General features: G+C 44.3%; 1 protein-coding gene across 3 annotated transcripts in view; it reads right to left on the minus strand.

The window, feature by feature from the left end:
• OSGIN1 (oxidative stress induced growth inhibitor 1) overlaps window positions 1–21,113 on the minus strand; it is a 64,987-nt gene that overhangs the window by 8,979 nt on the left and 34,895 nt on the right. Inside the window, exon 1 of one of the 3 annotated variants that reach the window (XM_027646998.1) lies at window positions 2,348–2,451. The exons of 1 other annotated variant lie outside the window; for it this stretch is intronic. The gene's annotated coding sequence lies outside the window, so the exon portion shown is untranslated. Of the gene's footprint in view, window positions 1–2,098; window positions 2,255–2,347; window positions 2,452–21,113 lie in introns of those variants that run through there. One more of the 3 variants, XM_027646997.1, reaches the window with a different exon arrangement.

The following is a 21,113-nucleotide window of genomic DNA, read 5'->3' on the forward strand; positions in this document are numbered from 1 at the left end:
GGAGAGAGCAAGACCTCTGGAAGAGGAGAGAGCAAGACCTCTGGAAGGGATCTGCCAGGTTTCTGCTCCACAGCTCTGCAGCACACACAGAAACACCGTGTGCACTCTGTAAGTGGCACCCCAGCAACACCCACGGCAATTCTGCTGGAAGCAAGGACTGAACCAACCCAGCCCAGCACATGGACACAGTGCCAGGGGAGCAGCAGAGCCAGCAGATAAACATCAAGCCCATTTGTAGGGCTTAGGTGCACAGTAACATTATTGTATGCCAGCATTTTCTGGGGAGACCAAAGGGGACAAAAAAGGCCCAAGACAGTAGAAGTGGGCCTGGCAGCCCTGTTTGCTTTAGAGGAAGGTTACCTGGGCTCCTGGCTGTTGCACTGTGCCACCCTTCCCCACCCTGATAAAGCACAGAGCCAGCAGCTGCAATCTCCCTGATAACAGCCTCCTCCTTCACCCTCCTCCATCCTGCACCTTTTCACACACAAAAAAGGAGCATTTGCTGGAATAAACCAAATTTTAATGGCTAGAGGAACACAATTGTTAGTCTAATGAAATTACTAGATCTGTGCACACAATGACCATTTTTAGCCATGGATTTATTCAGTATCTTGGTTCACAAAGCCCCTTAATGACACTTTAGTGCTCTGCACTTTGCTTCTGGCAGTTTTGTCACCGGTCAATTCTATCAACATGAGATTAACCAGCATCTCTCTACAAATGGGAGCAGGTCCTTCCACATCCTACAGCTGCCTTCTCTGTAATTCATAGTTAATAATTCTTTTTCAGTAGAAAGTGAACCAGATGCTGAACCTGTTTATAGCTATTCCCCTCCTGTAGGCTAAATGTTTGACTTTGGGGGTAAAACTGAGCTCAGATCACCTCAGACATTTCAGTTTCAGGCCAAACATCCACTTTCCCTGCCATTAGAAGTTAAGGTGGATTATTTTAATTACTTTTCTTTTTTCAGCCTTAGACTCCTGTACCTCAATAACCTGTACAGCCAGTGCAGTGCAGCAGAGGGAAGCCTGTTCCTGCAGAGACTATTGGAAAGCATACAGGACATTGAAGTTCATTTGAAGTCTGTACAGAACTAGTCAGCACCAAGAAAAAGCCTGAGACAGCAAGAAACTCAAGATTACTCTTTTCACCCTTCTTTGCTCTAGTGCTGGGCACCCACACTCAGCCAGCTTAGTGACACTGATTTTGGCTCCTGCTTTGGGCTTCCAACTTTAAATGGATGTTCCTTTCCTTTCTCTTCATTTGGGACAATGCTGCAAGTTTCACAATCTGTCTTCTGGCTGCTTCCAAAGCATTTCAGTGTCTTATGTGATTTTACATAATAGTTCTGGCTTGGAAAAGCACTCAACTCCTTCTGAGCCAAACTCTACATTCCTTCCTGACACAGCCTGATGTCCAGAGGGACCTACAGCTCCCAAAGTGTGGCTGGAGCTCAGAGTGGGTCAGTGTGGCCCCAGCAGTCCCAGGCTGCATGACAAACAGGTGTGAAGTCAGAAAAAGCAAAGATATGTTTAGCTACACAAGGCCACTGATCTTTAGAGAAATAAAGAGCCAGGTTACATCAGCCACGTGCAAGCAGCTCTCCCTGTAAGAGCCATGAGACTTTTGCTTGAGGAAGGACCACCAAGTGTGGCCTGAACAGCACATGGGGAGCATTCAAGAGAGCAATGCAACCAGAATATAAATACTGGAGAGACTGAAAGAGCCACCACAACACTCAGTTTTAAATAAGAACAACACCAGCACAAATGCAACTATAGTTTTCTTCAACTTCGCTCCTTCATCAACCCATTTGTTTCACCAGTTTAATATTTAATTAATTAGTACTTTTTTAAAAAAGCAAAGATTTCAATAGCTTTTACATTTTATACTTCCCTACGAGTTTCAGGAGTCAGCCCCCCCCTTGTATTACTACTCTTACATGTCAGACCAGTTACCACCCAAACACAACAAAAGTAAGTGGAAAAAATTCAACTTTATGGTTTGTAATAACGTTCTAAAAGCAGCCCTGTGATATTCAGAAAGCAACGCTGCAGCACCAGACAGAGCCCTCTGTGCTTGCCTGGAGCCTCCTTACCTTCAGCGGCAGGTGAGGATCTGGGTGAGAGTCTGTACAGGCAGAACCACCCAAACCACAACTCCCGAGTCCTCCCTCTGCCCCGGGACAGCTGTTTAAATATCGGAAGCAGCAGCAGGGAGGGAGAGGAGGAGCCACAGGGAAGGAGGTGGAGCAAGGAAAGTGTTTGTAAGCATGAGTCAGCAGGAATTTCCCCGCCCGGCTCTGAATGAATGATGTGGGACTGTGTTCATCTGACTGTGTCCTTACCAGCGTTCATCTGACTGTGACTGCAGCAGAGGCTGAGAGGAGCCGTGCAGGGCACAGGGCCTGCACTGAGCAAATATCTTCATTTTTAACCCTTGGGGCATCACAGAGAGCTGGTGTGTCTGAAAAGTCAGATTTCAGTTTATATTTTTTTCTCTTCAGCGACATAAAGTGTTATAAACCTTTTGCACAGTAGCAGTAAAATGAGTCAAACTTCTTCCTGTAAAGTTTAAACCACAGCAGGATTTTCATCCCAGGTATCTTACTCAATCCAGGGCCTGATCGATCCAGCTGCCAAGTTTAAAGTGCCCGTAACAAATGAAATCCTTTAACAGCAAAGTGTTCAGCTGGAGCAGGAAATGCAGCCCATGTTTATCTCTGAGGCCATCTGTTCTGAAACCACCATTTCCAGGGAATCAGGACTGCTGAGGGCCAGCCAGGATGCACACTGTCATCCATGTGATCTGAAAGATAAAAGCTGTTCATGAGAAGGATTTCTCTGCTCTCACAACCCACAGCAGAGCAGAATGCTCAATACTTAATATAATACTCTATTTTAATTCCAACAGAATAAGGTTTTTTTAATAAATATGAACTGTTGTTTCACTTAAACTCCCAGTCAACCCTTTGACAAACCTGACTGGGCAAACACTGTCAGACTGAGGGGTGGGGTTTTCTTAAGGTCTCTCTTAAGTTCCTGGGCCTTTATCCAAGGTGGCATTTGCACAGAGCTCTTAAACAACTCATACTGGTTTTTTGACAGCAAAGGCTTTTGTATGTGTTATTCAGCTATTTATTGGCATGAAACCACTTTATCCATATTAGTCAAGGAAGAATCAGGTTTTCAGAGAAAGTAAGGCATTTGTTTGCTTAGGTGATGTAAGACTGCCCTCTTACCAGGTTTTTCAAAATCTGTCTTCAATGTGTTGATGTGCAGCATTGCATGTCAAACATTTTAGAACAAAGATGTTCAAGTCAATACTTGCTGGTACCATGGACACAGGAGGAAACCATACATGATGCTTTGGTAGGCTTTTAATAAGGAAAATCAGGAATACTTCCTATGTGTGCAAATCAGCAGAAGTAAAGTTGTCCTTCAGGTACAAAAGTAGGAATCCCTCCCCATTTCCCACAGGAATTTTTAAAACTGTCATTTCTATTACCCTCACAAATAAAGCCAAAACCACGTGAAGTCTTTCCAAAACCACAAGCTCTATCATAGTTTTGTGTAAAGTACAATTCTTTGCAGGAAAATGTTCATGTACAGTAACCCACTGTCCAATAAGACTATTGAATAGCAATTTGGGTGTGGCTTTTTTATAGATATCCCAACAAACAACATATGGAATATATATATATATATATATATATATATATATATATATATAAATGTTAGTGTTTCTCCTTGTGTACCTTGCCTGGAAACAAATAATTCAGCCCAACACTTTGCATAAACTTTCTAGAAGAGGAAGTAATTGTGCAATCTGCCCTTGGCCTGGCAGCCAGCTTTTGACCTACTAATTTGTGCAATTCACTTACTTTTTGCTGAACTGACAAAAACATTTTATAGGTGCGCAGATTTGAAGGTCTTTAGAAAGCTTCTGACTTTTAGAGAAAATAACTCTCTGCTAAACCAGTGCCCAGGTTTATGGGCTCATTCACTGGGGTGCACTGCACTGTGCTCAGGGAGGAGTCACACCTCTGTCACACGGGGTACAAATAGATCTGTCAGACTTAAGTGGAAACTGTCAGTAAATTAATTGTTTGCAAGGGTTTCTCCTCTGTTCTTTAAAGTTTTTCCTTTTAAAAATTAAATAGAAAAGCTTAGCCTCTAGTGAACATTATCCAGAAAAGAGACAGTAGCAAGACCCCACCAAATGATCCAGCTGATGGAAAATGATGCTCACGCAGGAGCTTGTGGAAAGCTGCCTCTTTAAAAAGGAGTTTGGAGTTTAATAGGACCTAGGACACTGAGGATTGCCTTTAGGTAATGTAAAGGATCAATTCTATCTGTGTACTTGCAGAAACACAGGTTTAGAACACCACATTTGCTTTTATGTGAATGAGCCTTGCAAATATTATAATTTTAGGTAGGCAAATCATGCCCTGTCAGTGTGCAGGGAGCCCTGTGCCCACCTCCTCTCCTGAGAAGGGTTTGGCCTGCAGAAAAGAGAGGCAGATTTCCCTGGTATCTTCCATTCCACCTTCAAGTCATCCTCTGCAGCTCCCAGCACCACAGCCCTGGCTGCATTTATTGCCAAGGTCAGTGTTTCCCATCGTGCCAGGCACAAATCAGTTCTCAGACCTCAGACGAGTTGCTGCTGTGTTTAACCAAGGTAAAATGTGAAGACTGTGCCAGGGAGCATGGACAAACCAGAGCACTGTTCTGGGGAACACTTTGCACCTGAACCTGAACCCTATATCCTTACAAAGAAAGGTCCTTGTCACCTATTGACTTTTGACCTCAGGTTGTCTGAGTTCCACCCACCCGTGTCCTACCCCTGAGACCTGTCAGACAGCCCTGATTCTGCTGTGTCCTGATTCAGGGGAGCTTCAGCTCTGCTGTCAGAATTCATTGCTGTCACCTCTGCTCTGACAGCTCTGGCAGAACCCTTCCTACAGCACCTCTGCAGCACCCATCCTTCCCTCCAGCCAGCCTTGGGGTGCACCATGCTCTGTGCTAAATTACCATGACATACTACACTGTTTCACACATTGGAACTTCATGTTCTGTTGGTTTTTCATGATGAGAGGAGCACTCCCAATGTCATCCTCCATGGGCCACGGCAGTGCTTTGATGCATTGGTGTTGCTGCCAATTAGGATAAAACAGAAGTATAAAATTCTGCATGTTTTCTGCCTAAGAGAACATTAAGTGCTCACACACAGAGAATGCAGATCATTTAATCTAAGACAGAATACCAAAATCAAGTGTTGGAAAACCTGCCCAAGTATTTTGGTTCTGTAGGATCTCTGTGCAGTACCTAAAGCCCAGCTTCACTCTGTTGCTGCTTAAAGCATCTCCACCTTTTTCACACAGGAGAACTTAACACTCAGAAGTTGTATGTTAGCATATGTACCAAAACTAGAACCCACATACCTAATGATAATAAATGATTTGACATCAATACTGAAACAGTTTGCCTGGTTGCTTTTTGCTTTGACTGAGAAAACCCACATTTGTCACCAACACCACAACCCAGACCAAGATGAGTGAGATGCTCCCTGGAACTGTCCTGGCACAGCTGTGGTCATGCCACCTCTGGCAGCAGCTGGATGTCAGAACTGTCACTTGCTGTGCCAATGACAGAGGTAGAAGCCACGGGACAGCCCAGAGGGCTGCTTGGGGTGACAGAAAGAGCCCTCAGGGAGCTCTGCAAGTGTGAGACTCACTTCTGCTCCCAGTTACACTTGTGCCTTCCCACGTGTGTTTGTGCTTCCACATGGCTTCCTCTAAAGAAAGATCTGGCACAGAGCACGTGTCCTAACCTTCCCATGTCCCTGCCAAGGCCATATCTGTATTCATACCTCTTTTTGCAGTGTTTAGGCAGCTGGGTCCAAGGGGAGAGAAGTGAAGGTTCACTGCACCCTTTTGTTGTTCATAGGAACATTGACCTTCCAGTCAGATACATACTGAAATGGTTTTATCTTAGTAACTTGGAAATTTGTTTGAGGAAAGCAAAAAGCAAAAGCTTACATTTTTCTGGAACTATTTTTAATGAGTGAATTTTGGTTTTCCCTACTCTCAACCCATTACCTTGAAATCATTCTTCATCTGTTCCAAGAGGGTTGTCTTCTCAAATTAATGAGACAAACACAAAGATTTTCACCATCCTTCATTGGCCAAGGCCATCAGCCACTTCCACCACTTTGTCTTGAAAACAACTGTTAAAAAAATAAACGTGGGGAGGTGAGAATCAATCCCAGTACCAGGGAGGGCTGTGAAGCTCTGTCTGCTTTCATGTAATCCCATCTTTGGTCACTCTGCAGTAAGGGCTGGTGTGGGCACTCTATTGCACAGTAACAATGACCTGCTGGGACATTGCACACATCTTCTCTAGCAGGCTAAGGGAGCAGGAACAGAGATCCAGATCCCTATAAACACACCCTGAAAGATGTTCCTGGCAAGGACAAAGAAGCCCCCTGTGCTGGGAGATAACTGGGTGTTTTGCAAAAATATTCCCTGGGAGTTCACATGTGAAGTGTCCATGCAGAGAACCAGCAGAGTGCTGGGTGGCTGTACCTGCATTCCTTAGGAACCAGGCCAGGATCAGCATTTCCCTCCTTGGCTGACAGCAGAAGGGGGTGACAGCCAAATCCAGTGCACTTTCTGCTTCCCAGCACATGTGCTCCCTTTCAGGGACTAGTGGGATGCAGAGAGGCACAGTCCTGGGCTCCAGGGACTGCAGCCTTTCCCAAGGGACTGCTCCTTTCCCAAAAGGACTGGGTCTCTGTAGATTCCTTGTTCCCCAAGTGCAACACACAGAGGAAAGCTCAGCTCATGTGCTCTGCCCTCAGACCTCCATCACCATCTCAACATTGATGTGTTTGGGAGAAAAAGTAACCACATGCACTTTCATTTCAAACAAAGAGCAGCCATGACCTAGTCAAAGATTAAACTGCTCATGAAGCTGATAGGGAATTTTTCTCTTCTTATCCTAATGTCAATATATTCCTAAATATTTACATGAGTTACAGATAGCAGGATCATTTTAAGATACCGCCTTTAGCTTCTACAAACTTTAAGTCAGTGTTTGGTTATGTTCTTTTAGTCTATACAGGCATTTAGCAACTGATAGCTTAATTTAATAAACTGTGGTACCATATTATGATGTGCACATATGCTGCAAATCAGAAAATATCCTACACAGAAGTGGATGTTCACAGTTTCTTGAGAGGAATAACCAATGGAGAAGAAAACTTGAAGTAATAGGTACAGGTGAACATGAGCACTGAGCATCCTTTCTGTACATATCTTCCCTTAAGGCAAAACAGTGCTTTTCAAACACAAGTGAGTAACTAAAAAATGGAAAAGAGGATGTAATGCAAAGAGCTTCTTCAACTCAGTAACACAGACTTTCATAAATGAGGCTGCAGCAAGCCTTTGGAGTTTCCTGGATTCATTTTCTTGCCACAGCTTAAGCCATTCTGTAGCTCTTTAACCTAACTTTAAACTTCTTTTTACTTTATCAAGATCAATAATCAGTTAATCAAGATAAAGGATTTTGTAGCATTTCTGAAAGGCTTTGGCACATGTACAGCTCAGGGCACCCAGAGCTACACAGCCAGTAGGTTCCATTCCTCAAAGACAAAAAGCTTTTCTGCAGCACAGCACAAGAGTTTTTAGCTGGGAGAAAAGGACTGGGCTGGAGTCATCCTGCAACTTCCTACCTTCAGGGTTTATTTTCATCTGCCTCTTCAGCATCTGATCCTATCAAAGGAGCTGCTGCTTGAATCCAGGTTACCAAATCTGATATTCCTGACTTGCAACATTTCCTTTCTGCTGTGACTTTAAGAGTGTCTGGGAAATTCTAAGTGCTTATTGTGTGCAAGTCCTTTCCTCTTAAGGGGACTTCCATGCACACTGAAAGATCAGCTGAAGTGATATATTCAAATGGAAGTTTCTCAGGCCCCAACTTCCCTTCACAGCAACACTGACTGCCAGGAGTGAAATAGGAAGTCCCCTGGAATTATTCTGCATAAAACTGGATAAACCAATATCTTTTACAGAGACAGTCTTATCACTTAGTCACATGTAACAGTAATGCATTAAAGTGTAACAAAATTATTTCCTAGGTCAAGGTTTCTCACCTGTAATTGTCAGCTGTCTCTAGCCTAGTTTAAGGAGGCTGGAACATGAAAGGAGCTGCCACTTCCTGTAAAATAGAATGTGCTATTCTGAAATACAGGCCAACATTCTGGGGTCATTTCTGTGGTTTAGCAACATACAAATTATTCACTATAAAGTGTGAAAAGATTTGGCACAGTGGATTTACAGGAAAGAAAGAAGCTGCATTTCTGCACAGGAATAAAGCTGTTCAGTAACTAATTTACCAGTGCATTTGTTTTAGAAATACCTGGTTGTTTGTGCAATTCCACATTTAACTGACAGACACCCGTTTTTGCACATGTCAAAGCCTAAAGCTGAGCATAGGTCAGTGAAACAAGTGTGCAGTGCTGCTGTAGCGAGAATTATCTGTCAATGTACATATCCAGCTTCTATCAGATTTAAACATCAAATCCCCTGAAGATCTTGTCCAAGCTGTGCTCCTTTTTTTGGAGAAATTTCACTAGATATATCTTCCTTGTTTCTCATTCCCAGCTATTTTACAAAAAACTTACTATTTCTGTTTCAGGTGTATTCCTTTTGTTCACATTTTATTGTTGTTTTGTCGGGTGGGGAGAGGGGGGGTTTGTTGTTGTTTTGTTGGTTTTTTTTTTAGTGTGCTTCATTTTTTGTACATCAAACAGCTATTTCTAGGCTAGAGGTGAGAGACTCTGGATTAGTCTTATGCCTTTGCCAATAACTATTCAATCAAGAGAGGCAACTTATTTCCAATCCACTCAGATTTCTGGCAGCTCTCAGGCCAGCACTGGCACACCCCAGGGTGGTTTTTTCCACAGAGAAGTTGTTCCAAGCCCAGATGAAAAGAAGGTGGTGTTTCTGGTCAATATTTATCTTGATTGTGAAAATGCTAAGGTTGAAGCAGGGAGCAAAACCTCTGCAAAGAGCCTGAGCCCTTTAATGTTGGGTGACCCTTCATGTCCAGGCTGAAGCCCCAGAGCAGATCTGTGACAGTGGGCACCTGGTTTGCCCTGTTTGTGGGACTGAGTGTGCTCAGCAGGGCACAGTGGGGTGGCCCCAGGGTGCCCAGCAATGGGGGCTGTCTGGGATATCTGGGATATCAGCTCCCAGGGAACTCTGCCCAGGGTGTTACCCAAAGCCTTCTCCTGCACTCCTGCCACCCTGGAGGGGAACATTCAAGGCTCTCAGCAACAACTGCAGGTCAGACCTATTCTGCCACGTCCCAGGAAACTTGTGCCCTTGTCTGTGCAGGTCCCTGTGCCCCAATGGTCACACAGCTGACAGGGTTGTCACACACACAGAGCTCAGGGTGTCTGCACTGGCTCTTGGGACACACATAGGACAGGCCTGGTGGACTCAAAAGGTCCATCCAACCTGGGATCCCACCCTCAGCAGTGGGAATTAGCAGACACCCACAAGGGAGAAGAGGACAAGCATGTGATGCTTGTGTTTTATCTTCCCCTGCCTCCAGGTGTGTGCAGCTGAGTGAACTGCCTGCAGTCTGATGAGGTTTGTTCACCTGTGAGTCCCTTCCATTTGTTTTCATCTAGTTCCCAGTCCTTTCACATGTGGCCTCTAGTACTTGTACTAAAGGGAGGTTACACAGCTGATACCTCTTCACACCACTCAAATTTATACATTTCTGTTATATTCCTCTCATTCTGATTCCCAATATAGAAATTATTCCATATCTTGTATCAGCTTGCTTTACCTTCTCCACATCTCCCATATGCTGAGATGAGAACACCACTGTATAATCCAGCAATCTGTGCACAGATGAGCCATGGGTTTGGCCTCCATCCTTTCCTAGCACTTAATTTGCTGCAGTAGCAGAAAGCCCTGAGCTGGCAGTTCCACAGGACTATTTGTCACAACCTTAGATTCAAGCTCAAGCTCATCCCTGCTCTGACTGAGCTTCCTTGCCTGGACCTGTGCCAGAGCATGAGAAAACCCATAGGAATTGTGCAAAAGTGTGAAGCAACATGACAGTACAGAAGCACTGCACACATTGTTCTTCAGACCAAGGCAGTCACCCACACGCCCGATAAAAGCAAAGCAGCAAGCCTTGGAGACTTTCTGGATGCCTCTTGCTCCCAAAGAAACCTCACCAAAATAACTGAAGGGCATGTGGGAAGGAGCATGTTCTCACCTGGTACCTGGGCAGGGAGGAGGCCCTGGGTAAACACAGCAGAGCAGCACAAAGAGCTCTTAATTGCACTCCATCCCTCCAACTGCACTCCATCCCTCCAACTGCACTCCATCCCTCGGCCTGATCTCATCTGCTCTTGTCCTCTGACCTGAAAACAGCACATTTGAAGAGTTTATGCAAAGTCTCCTCTGGGTTTCCTCAGGAGTGGCTGTTAGTCACAGATCTGAGAGACAAAGTACAGGCACAATCAGTGACTGTGCTGAACTCTCAACTAACCTGGAGTGGACAAAATGGATATAAAGAAGCACAAAGGTGACGTTCAGGGCTTCTAAAATACTTCCTATGCTTATTGTACCTGGGAAACACAGATGAGACTCTTGAGCCTGGGACAGCAAAGCTTCTGTGTGTGTTACCCACACTGCAGTGTTACCCCCCTTTGCATGCAGACTCATCAGAAAGTTTTACACCTGTATTATTAATACAAACTCTTACAATGGAACACAATTTTAGAAAATGCCTTTTTTTTTTAGGTTCCCATAAAGCCTTACTACAGGATTTTGAATACCACTTAGCTTGGCAATGCTTTCATATCATGAGAACAAGGTGCATTCAGTATAAAGTCTTGACAGTTTTCTCCTTGTTCTGACATTTGGGAAAGTATAAGCAAACCTGTCCTGCTGCTGGTCTTGGAACACAATAAAAGCCAGTGTCATTACCAAGCTGCATCGTGAGAGTGCACCAATCACCACAAATACACAAAAGCTTAGTAGAAAAGAAAAAACATCCAATCAAATAAGCAAGTGGCACCCAAATGAACATGTAATAGCAGAAATCCTCTTACAAAACAATAGGAGAATTTAGCAATACAGGGAAAACCTCTGATCTTAACAGGTTGTCAGTTTGCCCCATGTGACCCACACATAGGTGTGACTGGGTGTTACATAAATGCTTTCAATCATTTAAAGACACAGAAACAGTTCAGAGATTAAATGTCTGCTTAGTAATTGCCATTACATAAGCAAGGAGTGAACTTAGATCTCCTGGCCTGTGCTTCAACCACACGACTACTCTAGGACAGAAATTATCCATACAAGTGAACAACCTGTGCCACACCTCTCTGTGTCTGATCACAAATAATGAGCACCTCATTAAAAAGTGATAGAGCTTTCTAATCCAATAGACTAAGTGATTTATAATAGTTACTTACAATACTGGTTCATTTTTAGCTATAGCACATGACCCCCCAGAAATTAATTCCCATTTGCTTGCTGTGCTTTTTGGCCTGAGACATCTCAGCCATGCAGCCTCCTCAACATCCCCAGCACTGCCCAGGCACGTTCTGCTGGGAACAGGCACCTCTTCTGCTCCCATGCCTAAACCCTTCAGCATCACCAGGCCAGGGTGCATTTCACAGCACTCAGTCCTTGCCAAAACCCTCAACAATCCCTGGGCAATTGGCCACTTTCTGGGTCAGATATTCCTGTTTCTTTAGAGCTACATTACTTTGTAGTTTCACATCTCTCCAAGATGTTGCAATTTCCTACAGAATTGCAGTTTATACAGGTTGCAAATTTTCCAATATACAACCTTATTTCCTAGTATATATGTGAATAACTAAAACAAGTAGTCTGTTTCAGCATATTTGCTGAACTTTGTGTTAAAATTTTTTGTGTGCTGCATTTATTCTGGAGGCATGTTTGTCCCACAGATTCTGATCTTATCTTCAGCCTGTACTGAGAAATTACTTCCATGACCTTTGGAAGGTCAACTTGTTAAACATCTATCCACTCTCCCCTACTCTTTCTAATTGTCTAGAAATAATAATTAACTTAATTTGCTGAGATGGGGATGACTACTTTACTACCCAATTCACATTATGTGTTTCAGATGACCCATATACTGTAACTGTGCTGCCTCCACGGGCTTTTTCCCTACTAAAATTCCTCACTGAAACTCACAGAATTACTTTTTTTTCTGCTCTGTATTTCTCCAGCCAAGAAGCAAAGATTCTTTTCTAAAGCTCACAGAAGATGGCTCCATGCCATGGCACAGGTAAAGGCTTGTCCACAGTAACGTGCCACAGAGCAGAGCTTGATTTGGGACTGTTGGGAAATGAAACAACTGAGTCAGGCAGAACTCCACACCAAACCTTCCCTGCTCCACATCCACTCTGTAAGGGTTCTGCCAAAGTCTTTGGAAACCAGCTGCCCAATACCCCTTTGAGAATAACACTGGCATATCCACTGGTGCAGAGCAGACATTTCAGCAGCTTGCTGAAGGAGTGTTTGGTGCATCCAAAGAATGTGCCCAGCAAGGGAGGGAGGTTCACTGGGGACAGATGGCAGGGGGAGAAAAAGAGCCTTAAGGGAAACAATCCCATCTCCAGCTGATTAGGGGAGACAAGTCCTTGGAGGGACCTTGCTGGTTTAGCAGCACCCCTGGACAGAGGTGTCACACTTCCATCCTGTCCCACAGGACACTGCTCAGCACAGAGCTGCTCTGAACTGGGAAATACAGATCCCAGTGTTTGCACTGGAATGGCCCCAGCCCACACTTCCCGAGGGGCCTGTCCTGAGGAAATGCTGCTGGGAGGACAGCAGGGACCCCACCAGCCTCTAACTCAAAAACCTGCCTGGCTTTTTTGACCTCACAAACATAAGGCTGTTCTGAAACAAGTCCAGGACATACAAGAAGTGTCTGAGCAACACATTAAAACAAGCCTCAATTTCAACTTCATAGAGTTTTGTTATAACATTCTAATATCAGGCACCACAAAGGAGTTCATTCTGGCTGAGTACCAGTGAGGGATGAAAGGGAATTTGTTAGCTGAGATACCATAAGATAGCTGCCAGAATTGCATACAACCTTAGCCAGTTCCTTACATTTGCCATAAAAACAAGGTCATTATCCTCCAGCTTTCACTCAGTTTAGTGTTGAGCAAGGCAGTCAATCTTTAAGGGATAAAACAGTGAACTTTTTTCAGCGTGTAAATACAGCTCATAAATGTTAATTATCCACTTCAGTCTCCTCATCTGAAACACTACCAAGAGAGGCTGTTGGTGCTGAAGGTGCCTGTCAACATTACCAAAAACTTACTTTTGGAACATCTTGTGTGTTTTGTTTTCAGAAAGAGTCTGAGCCAAATCACGCCACATTAAGTAGAAAGGCCTGTTGAAGCAAAGCTAAACATTCCAATTAGTTCTGAGGGCATTTGGATTAGCCTTCCTACATAATTGATACATCATGATGAGTTGTAATATAGGAAAAGGTACAATGTTTTTTGACACACCAAGGCAGTAATCTCACAGTCTTAGAAGAAACTTGGTAAAGTGAAGATTAATCAAACTAGGATCAGATTGCTGCTTTTCTTGTAGGGCTTTGCATTTTCCTTGAGGTTTCTAGGCAAGGAAAAAGACAAATTAATGCTAAAAATGAGGATATCTTGTCTAGAGCTTTAAGCTAGACGAGTCTCCCTCCATCCCAAGACTGTCAAAGGAAAGCCCAGAGTATTTTTAAGTCCCTGTACAGAGGTAAAACACAGTAACACTAACCAGTTAAAATGGTCATGCCCATGTGGGTTGCCAATCCCTCTCCATTTCTCAGGGATGTGCTCCTAACCTGTCCTGCAACAACCTCCTCAGACTCTTCTCGGAAAACAACAGAACTGAAACAAGGTGCACAACTACTACCACGGTCAATACACAGCCCTACACGATGCAAGACTATTAAATGTTTGTCCAAAATATTGAGTTAATAAATAAAATAGATTATAGAAACCTTGATGTGACTGCAGCCCCATTTATGGTAGCAGCTTCTTTAAGTTACAGCTGCAAGTCTTTCCTTCCTCTGGCTCACAGCAGCAGCCTGCACAGATAATTCAGAGTTGATCTGAACAGTCTGCTTCAGTCCATCACATGCTGTGTCCATTTATGTGAAAACAGAAATTCAGAGGTCCCTTTCTTGCTTTCATAACATCTTCAGCTGCTCTTTAAATTCCCTAACTGCTGCTGAGAGCAGCACAGGAGGACTCCAGTTTCTCCAGTCTAACATTTTCACATTTTTGGCCCCTTCCAAGAGCAGGGCAGCCAGCTCCTGAAGTGCCAGTTTGAGACCGAGGGGTGCATTTTTAACCTTTCAGCTGCAGGGTTCTGTTCATGCTGACAGGGCTGGGCTGCTGCCCTCCCCCATGCAGTGAGGCCACACTGACCAGCTGTGTGCTGGCTCCCTCCTCCCACACTCATTAAACCCCTGCCAGCAAGTTCCAGTCACCTTTCCCCTCATTCTGACTGCCCCACTCAGGGCGTTTGTCATCTCAACAGAAAATAAAAACCAAGCTGGGTCTGAAAAGGCCTGGTTATATTGTAAGCTGGGTTTTACCTGGATCTCTCACACACCCTGATGGAACATGGGATGGGCAAACTCCTCCTGCTCAGTGATAACCACCATCCACTCCCCCCAGTTGGGTCCAGGAAAGGCTCACAAAGGCAGTGCAGGGGAGAAGCTCAGCTGCAGGTGGTGCTGAGCCCAACCAGGGCAACAGCCCCCACAGCTTTGCAATCACATTGCCCTAACTCCCAGTACATAGCCAAAGAATGGAAAGCTCCTGTCCCAGCATTCCAGAATGGAATGTTGGATGCAAAGGCATCGGCTCCCCCAGCCAGGGAGCTGTGTCAGAGTAGAGAGCACTGGCCCCTGCCCTGCCAGGGACAGGCTGTCTGACTGCCCTGGGCACCCTCAGGGAGATCAACAGGCAGGAACGACTCCTGTGAGCGGGACAGAAAGGTTTTCATCCCTGTCAGGGGGTACCTCAATTCCACAGCTCCCTGCAGGCTTCTGCTCACTGTCCAGCACTCCAACAGCAGCACAGTCACTGTGCAGCAGCAGGAGCTTTGCTTCAGTCTGTCCTGTCCTTCAGAGCACTTTTCAGCTATGCCTAGATATGAAAAGTGTTAATGTAAAATCAGAATGTGATTTTAAAAGCAATGAGTAGAAAGATTTCCGAGTCCTGTGTCTCAACACAATTACTCCAGGATAAAGAGTCCTTTCCTGGCCTCTTTCTACAAGTGGGAAAGATGCTGAGGAATAACAGAAGACATCTATGTGAAAGGAAGAGTTTACATTGTTAATTAACAGAAGCATTACCTGATAGACAAAAACAACCTAGATATTAAGGTTATTTCCAGACTTGAGTGACATTTCATAAGTCACTTGAGCTGTCTGAATTTCCTACCCCCAATCACAGTTCTATTGCATGGGCAGGGAATATTTTTCAGAGCATGTTTACAGCACTGAGAAAAACGAGATCACAACCCCTTCAAAAGCTAATATAAACAGTTTAAACAGAATATTTCTACAGACCTGTAATGACGAACATCTGACTTTTTTTACCACATAATTAGAGGCCTTTTTCAAAAATTACTCATGCCTCTGGATGAGTAATCTGAAAATCTCAGCACTTGGTATATTAACACCACAAGAGAAACTAAGCATATTCCAGAATTATGTATTCATGGTTTCTCGAGGGCTTTTAAAGTTATATACAGTTACATTAGCATTGTATCAATCAGATACATTACTCTCCATAAAAATCCTGCTTCTCTTCCCGTAGTAGTTGGTACTCATTCCTCTAAACCCAGCCTGTGAACTGCAGCTGACACACTCCCAACACTTGTGGCCACATCCGTGTGCAGTGACCTGCAGCCACCCCTCCTGAGCTGCCACCCCCTCCAGCTGCAGCACTGACAGAGCCTTGTTGGGATGCACTTCCCAAGGAAAACAGCCAACAGGCACAAAAGCTGAGCAGGACAGTCATTGTACAGTCATACACCACACAGTGTGCCCGCATTCCGAGGGGCTGTACCTGGGGGTACAGGGCTCCATCCTGACTCCAGCCCTGAGACACTGAAAGCCAGAGGCAGCACGTACAGATGAGCTCTGTAACCCAGCTTGGTTTGTGTAGGGAAGCACAGAACAGATTCCATCAGGATACCTGAAGTGCCACCTTGTGGAAGGTCAGTCTGAGCGACTGAGACACGAGCAGCCAAACGAACCCCTGAGGACATTTTAAATGCAGTTACAAGAGGAATTCAGGTGTAGTGTCATGGTCAAATTCAGATTTTATCGTTGCAGCCTGGGAATTAGCAAAACACAACACCATTCAACAAGAGCTGGCCCTCACTCCAGTATTATGCTCAATTACCAGAAATGCTTTGCTTTTTATCATTAGTGATGGAGAGAAGAGTATGCAAAGGTATTTTGAGAAATAAAATCCATTAGATGAAGGAGCTGTTTTCCCACAACACACAAATAACTTTGACATTCCTGTCTTAGCTCAGACTGGGTCCTCTATCCTTCTCCGTCCTCCTCATTGCAAGGATACATCTATTTAGGAATCTTATTTACTGTCCAATAAATATTTACTGTACTGGAAGCTCAAATACACCCAGATCAGCATGCTGTGCTAAATAACAGTCAATGTCCTTGTTGTTTTCAAAGGTCAGTGTCCAAATAAAAGTACTGCAGAATTAAGTTGAAGACATACTTATAAAAATGTAGATATGTGGAAAAAAAGAAATGCAGAGAAAAAACCTTCCTTCAGAAATTTAGATACTGAAAAAGGTAATTTAAGTTCACCTACCCGAGACAGTGTTAGATAACTGAAGGAAAGGAAAAAAAAACCCACAAAACACAAAACCACCACCCAGAAAAATGACTTGGCTTTCTTGTTCCAAAGCATTCCAAAACCATGTGTCCTTGGAACATTCCAAATAAAAAACCCCCCTTGTACAAAGCTTTTCTGGCACCCTGGTCCAGATCTGCTTCTGTTCTCTCAGCTAATGCTGCACTCACATTGCTTTTAGAACATTGCTAAACATAGGACTGCCATTTACAAAAGCAAAATCTTTTTTGTGCAAGTTCTTTTCTACCTGCTGGAACGTGTCAGGACCCCGCAGGTCCTGATTTCCCTCCCCTGAGGCTCTGCCAGGATCTGCATTTCAGCCCCTTGCTCTCCCCTTGCTGCCTCACTGCTCCTGACCTGCTCTCAGAGCCACCTTCCTGCTCGGGGCTTTGTCCACAAACAGGACAGGGAAATGGATTCTGGAAGCTGTAGATATTCTGGAAGCCACAGATTCACTACCTGGGCTTAAAAATTCCTTCTAGTCCATATTCTAAGTATGTAGCACTTTGCAGACAACAGGCAAACTAACATTTAACCTGTCCAAAGAAGCTTAAATAGATGTGCCTATAGATGTAGTTTGTTCTTAGTGCCTATAGCTCGTGCCATAGATGTGGGATGTTAAATACACAAATGATCTCACTCACAGGCCTGTGCCAGCTTCTTCCATCCCCTATGACATGCACAGGATACCACAAAGGCTTAAGTAAATACTGGTTTCAAAGTAAAACCCCACAAAGTCCCAGCAGGAATGAAGAGGTCAGTTCTGCTCTAGATGGCATCAGTGATAACCTGGAATAGTCACAGTGAGCTTACTGCAGAACAAAGAACAGTGGAACAATGTACCAACCTTCACCCCGAGAATTCCACACCATAATTTCTTACAGTTCCTTAAAGTTGCCTTCAGATCCTTCCCAGAGTCTACCCAGAAACCAGAAGATGTATCAGTGATTTATTCCCAGTTTCAAGAACCAAGCCACATGCTGTTTCTACATAATAAATATACAGAAAATAAAGTACAGTCCATAGAAAAGAGAAAGTGAGAATACTGTAACACCCACAATGAGTGAAAGAGTTAGGATTGCTCATTCCAGCCAGGGAGGGGCTGGGGCATGATAAGGAATTTTGAAATGCAAAAGGCTGCTGCAGAACTCTGTGAGGAACAGACAGGGCAGGATGCAGTGCTGTAAAATCACTTGGTTTGGTTCTTCATTCTGCACTTTGCACTTTTACCGAAGCAGACATTGGGCACTGACAGGAAAGAGTAGGGAGATGGCAGAGAGAACCATGAAAAGGGATAAGCTAGCACAGCAGGCTGGAAAGACTTTAAAATAAATACCCTTCCATAAACCCTTTTGGATTGCTGAGGCAACTTTTATCAGGGAAAAGGAAGAAAATACCTCCAGATGACAATTCAATTGCAGAATGAGTCCTGGGGAAGGCTCAGCTCTCGTGCTTGTCCTGCAGCAAGAACAGGAGAGAACCTGGAGACCAACTCTAAACACAAAGGGAGCTCTTGGACAAGAAGGACAATGATCTCCACAGGGACCTGGATAAAATGACTTGCAGAAGGGGGGAGAAAGCTGAGCCTTGCTTTTGCTGTAAAGGTGAATGCTGGAATAGTGTTTGCAGACCATTCCTGCACACATTTAAAACCCAACTGCTCGTGGTCCTGGGCAACCTGCTCTAGCTGACCCTGCTTTAAACAAGGGCAGTTGGACTAGGGGTTCAACCTCAATTATTCTGTTCAGCCAGGTTGAATGTAGCACATGGTTAAATTATTCACAAGTATAACTTCTTGCTAAGGCTCTCCTCTGGATGGAATACAAAAATAAAAAGGTAGTTTTATTAGTCCTCAACAAGGGATGGTGATGATTTTGTACATGAATCATAGCCAAAAAATGGGGCAGAAAAGAAGCTTTTGGGCCTCCCACACACAGAAAGCTGGAGAAAGGATTTGGAATAGCTACCAAAAATACACCGAGGGGAATGATCAGAAGGAGGGTGGACAACCAGGAAAACACCAGAGTGAAGGGAGCAGGAGGTTTCAAAGCTGTGTTTCAGCATGGTTAGGGGTCATGAGGGTGAGGTACCACTCCTGACCCAGTGTTCACTGTAGGCTTTGGCAAGAACAGCTGTTGACTCAAGAAATAGCTCACATTTTTTGCTTTACTTAAGAGCTAACTAAAATATTAAAGCAATGTTTTAGTTTGGTTTTTTGTTTTTAAATCACTAATCATCTTTTATAGCTCAAATTATCCCTACACACAGAAGTTTCTGGGTTAAGTTTCCAAAAGCACACAAGTCCACTGGATGCTTCTAAAAAATCTCATCTCCATTGCTTTGCACTGTCAGTATTGCAGACAACTGAACACTTAATCTGGCCCTGACACTCCTGGCTGACTGAAGCATGACTGCAGCACATCTCTAGTGCAAGTCACTCCAAAACACCAGCACATTCTTGCACTTATTCCCATTCTTGATTAAAACTTACCCTGTGATTTCTCTCTCCAGCCTGTGCTGCCAATGGTTTCTCTCTTTCCCAGCTGAAGGACAGTTACATAAAGGTCTCCACAGTCCCTTCCCCAGAGCATCAGGTGGGAATTTATCCAAGGTGTTCAGTTTCTTAAATAATTAGGAACAGAACAGACTATAATGGAACAATATAAAGGACTTTTAGGGCCAGGGACAAGTGCCAAAATCACTCTGGAAGAGTGTTAAGATTTCCTGGGACATCCTGGTTTTATTTATTAACTGTAGGAATTTTTTCCTCATGCCAACACTTATGTGTGAGCATAATATGTAAAAATCTACTTTCTAAAATCTGGTGAAGTTCCAGGAAAGAGTTACACAAGCTCCACATGTAAACTGATGATGTAATCCACATTCAATCCTGCTTCAACAATGTCCAGCTAGAACTGAATTTAGCAAGATCCATAATGACTGGAGGCTTCCCCTCCACTGCAGAACTGCCCCTGGTGTGGGCAGATCCACATCTGTTAGAGGTTTGTGTCTGTACTTTTATCCATTTGTGCTGGTAACTCATTTGATAAATAACTCAGACTGGCTTTTCAGAGAGCCTGAGGACTCACAACGCCGAACAGAGCTGCAAACTGTTAGCTCAAAGAGAAACCTTGTGACCTCTATTGAAAAGAAGAGATAAGGATACGAAAATCCAGAAGTTCCTGTTGAAAAATGGGGCCTAAAGATGTGATTCCATTATCCAGTAGTTAACAGAATCACATGAAGAAAGTCTTTCTTGGTGGACAGAGCAAGGGGTGCAGAAAGTCCCAGAGCAGATTTGGCCTTGACTTGAGAGCTCAAGTCTTGATCTCCCAACACACCTCCTGAATTCTACAGCCCTCCTTAGGCAGATTAGGGAGACACTTAAATAACCTACTAGACTGGAGCCAGGATGTACAGCACTGTGAAATGAAGCTCAGAAATTTACTGTAATACTAACCTGGCCTAGTTGTGATTGGAAATAATCTCTGTGTAAATACTGGCCAGAAGTGGCTTGGACACTGCTGCTGCTGTTTGTGAACCCTGTATTCTATACACCCCTTTCATTTCAGTGAGCTTTTGCCACTAAGGTTTCCCATAACACTAATTCTGGTTGTAATTTTTTTTGCATTGCTCTCTGGGAACAAAGGAGGGGTAACAAAACTCTGCTTCCTTGCCCCTGTGCTATGTTCTTATAGGATTATGCTTGGGAACAGAGAGACCTGGTGCTAGGAGAGGTAGTTTGGCTACATCTGAAAATGTTACTGAATTAAACCTAATTCAAGCTCCTGAGATATGACAAATTTCCATCAAATCCAAGACAGGTCTACCTGAATTCCTGCCTGCAGCACTCCAGGATTTGGCCTCTTTTCCATCCTCTCCCTTCCCAGCTGTTCAGCTCCGTGGCAGAGTCCTGGCTGTGCTCCAGACCCCTGTCCCCAAAGCAGGGACAAACCCCAGTGCTGTGCCCTGCCCTGCTCCAGGCTCAGGCCCTGGGGCTCTGCAGGACTCTCCTGGTTCCTCAGCAGGACCTCGACCTCCAGGTCGGGGCAGACCAGACCAGCTCTGGGCACACCACCAGCCCCACTGTGGGCACACCACCAGCCCAGCTCTGGGCACACCACCAGCCCCACTCT

The sequence above is a fragment of the Corapipo altera genome, unplaced genomic scaffold (assembly GCF_003945725.1).
Source record: "Corapipo altera isolate COAL_440 unplaced genomic scaffold, ASM394572v1 62, whole genome shotgun sequence".
NCBI classification, from domain to species: domain Eukaryota; kingdom Metazoa; phylum Chordata; class Aves; order Passeriformes; family Pipridae; genus Corapipo; species Corapipo altera.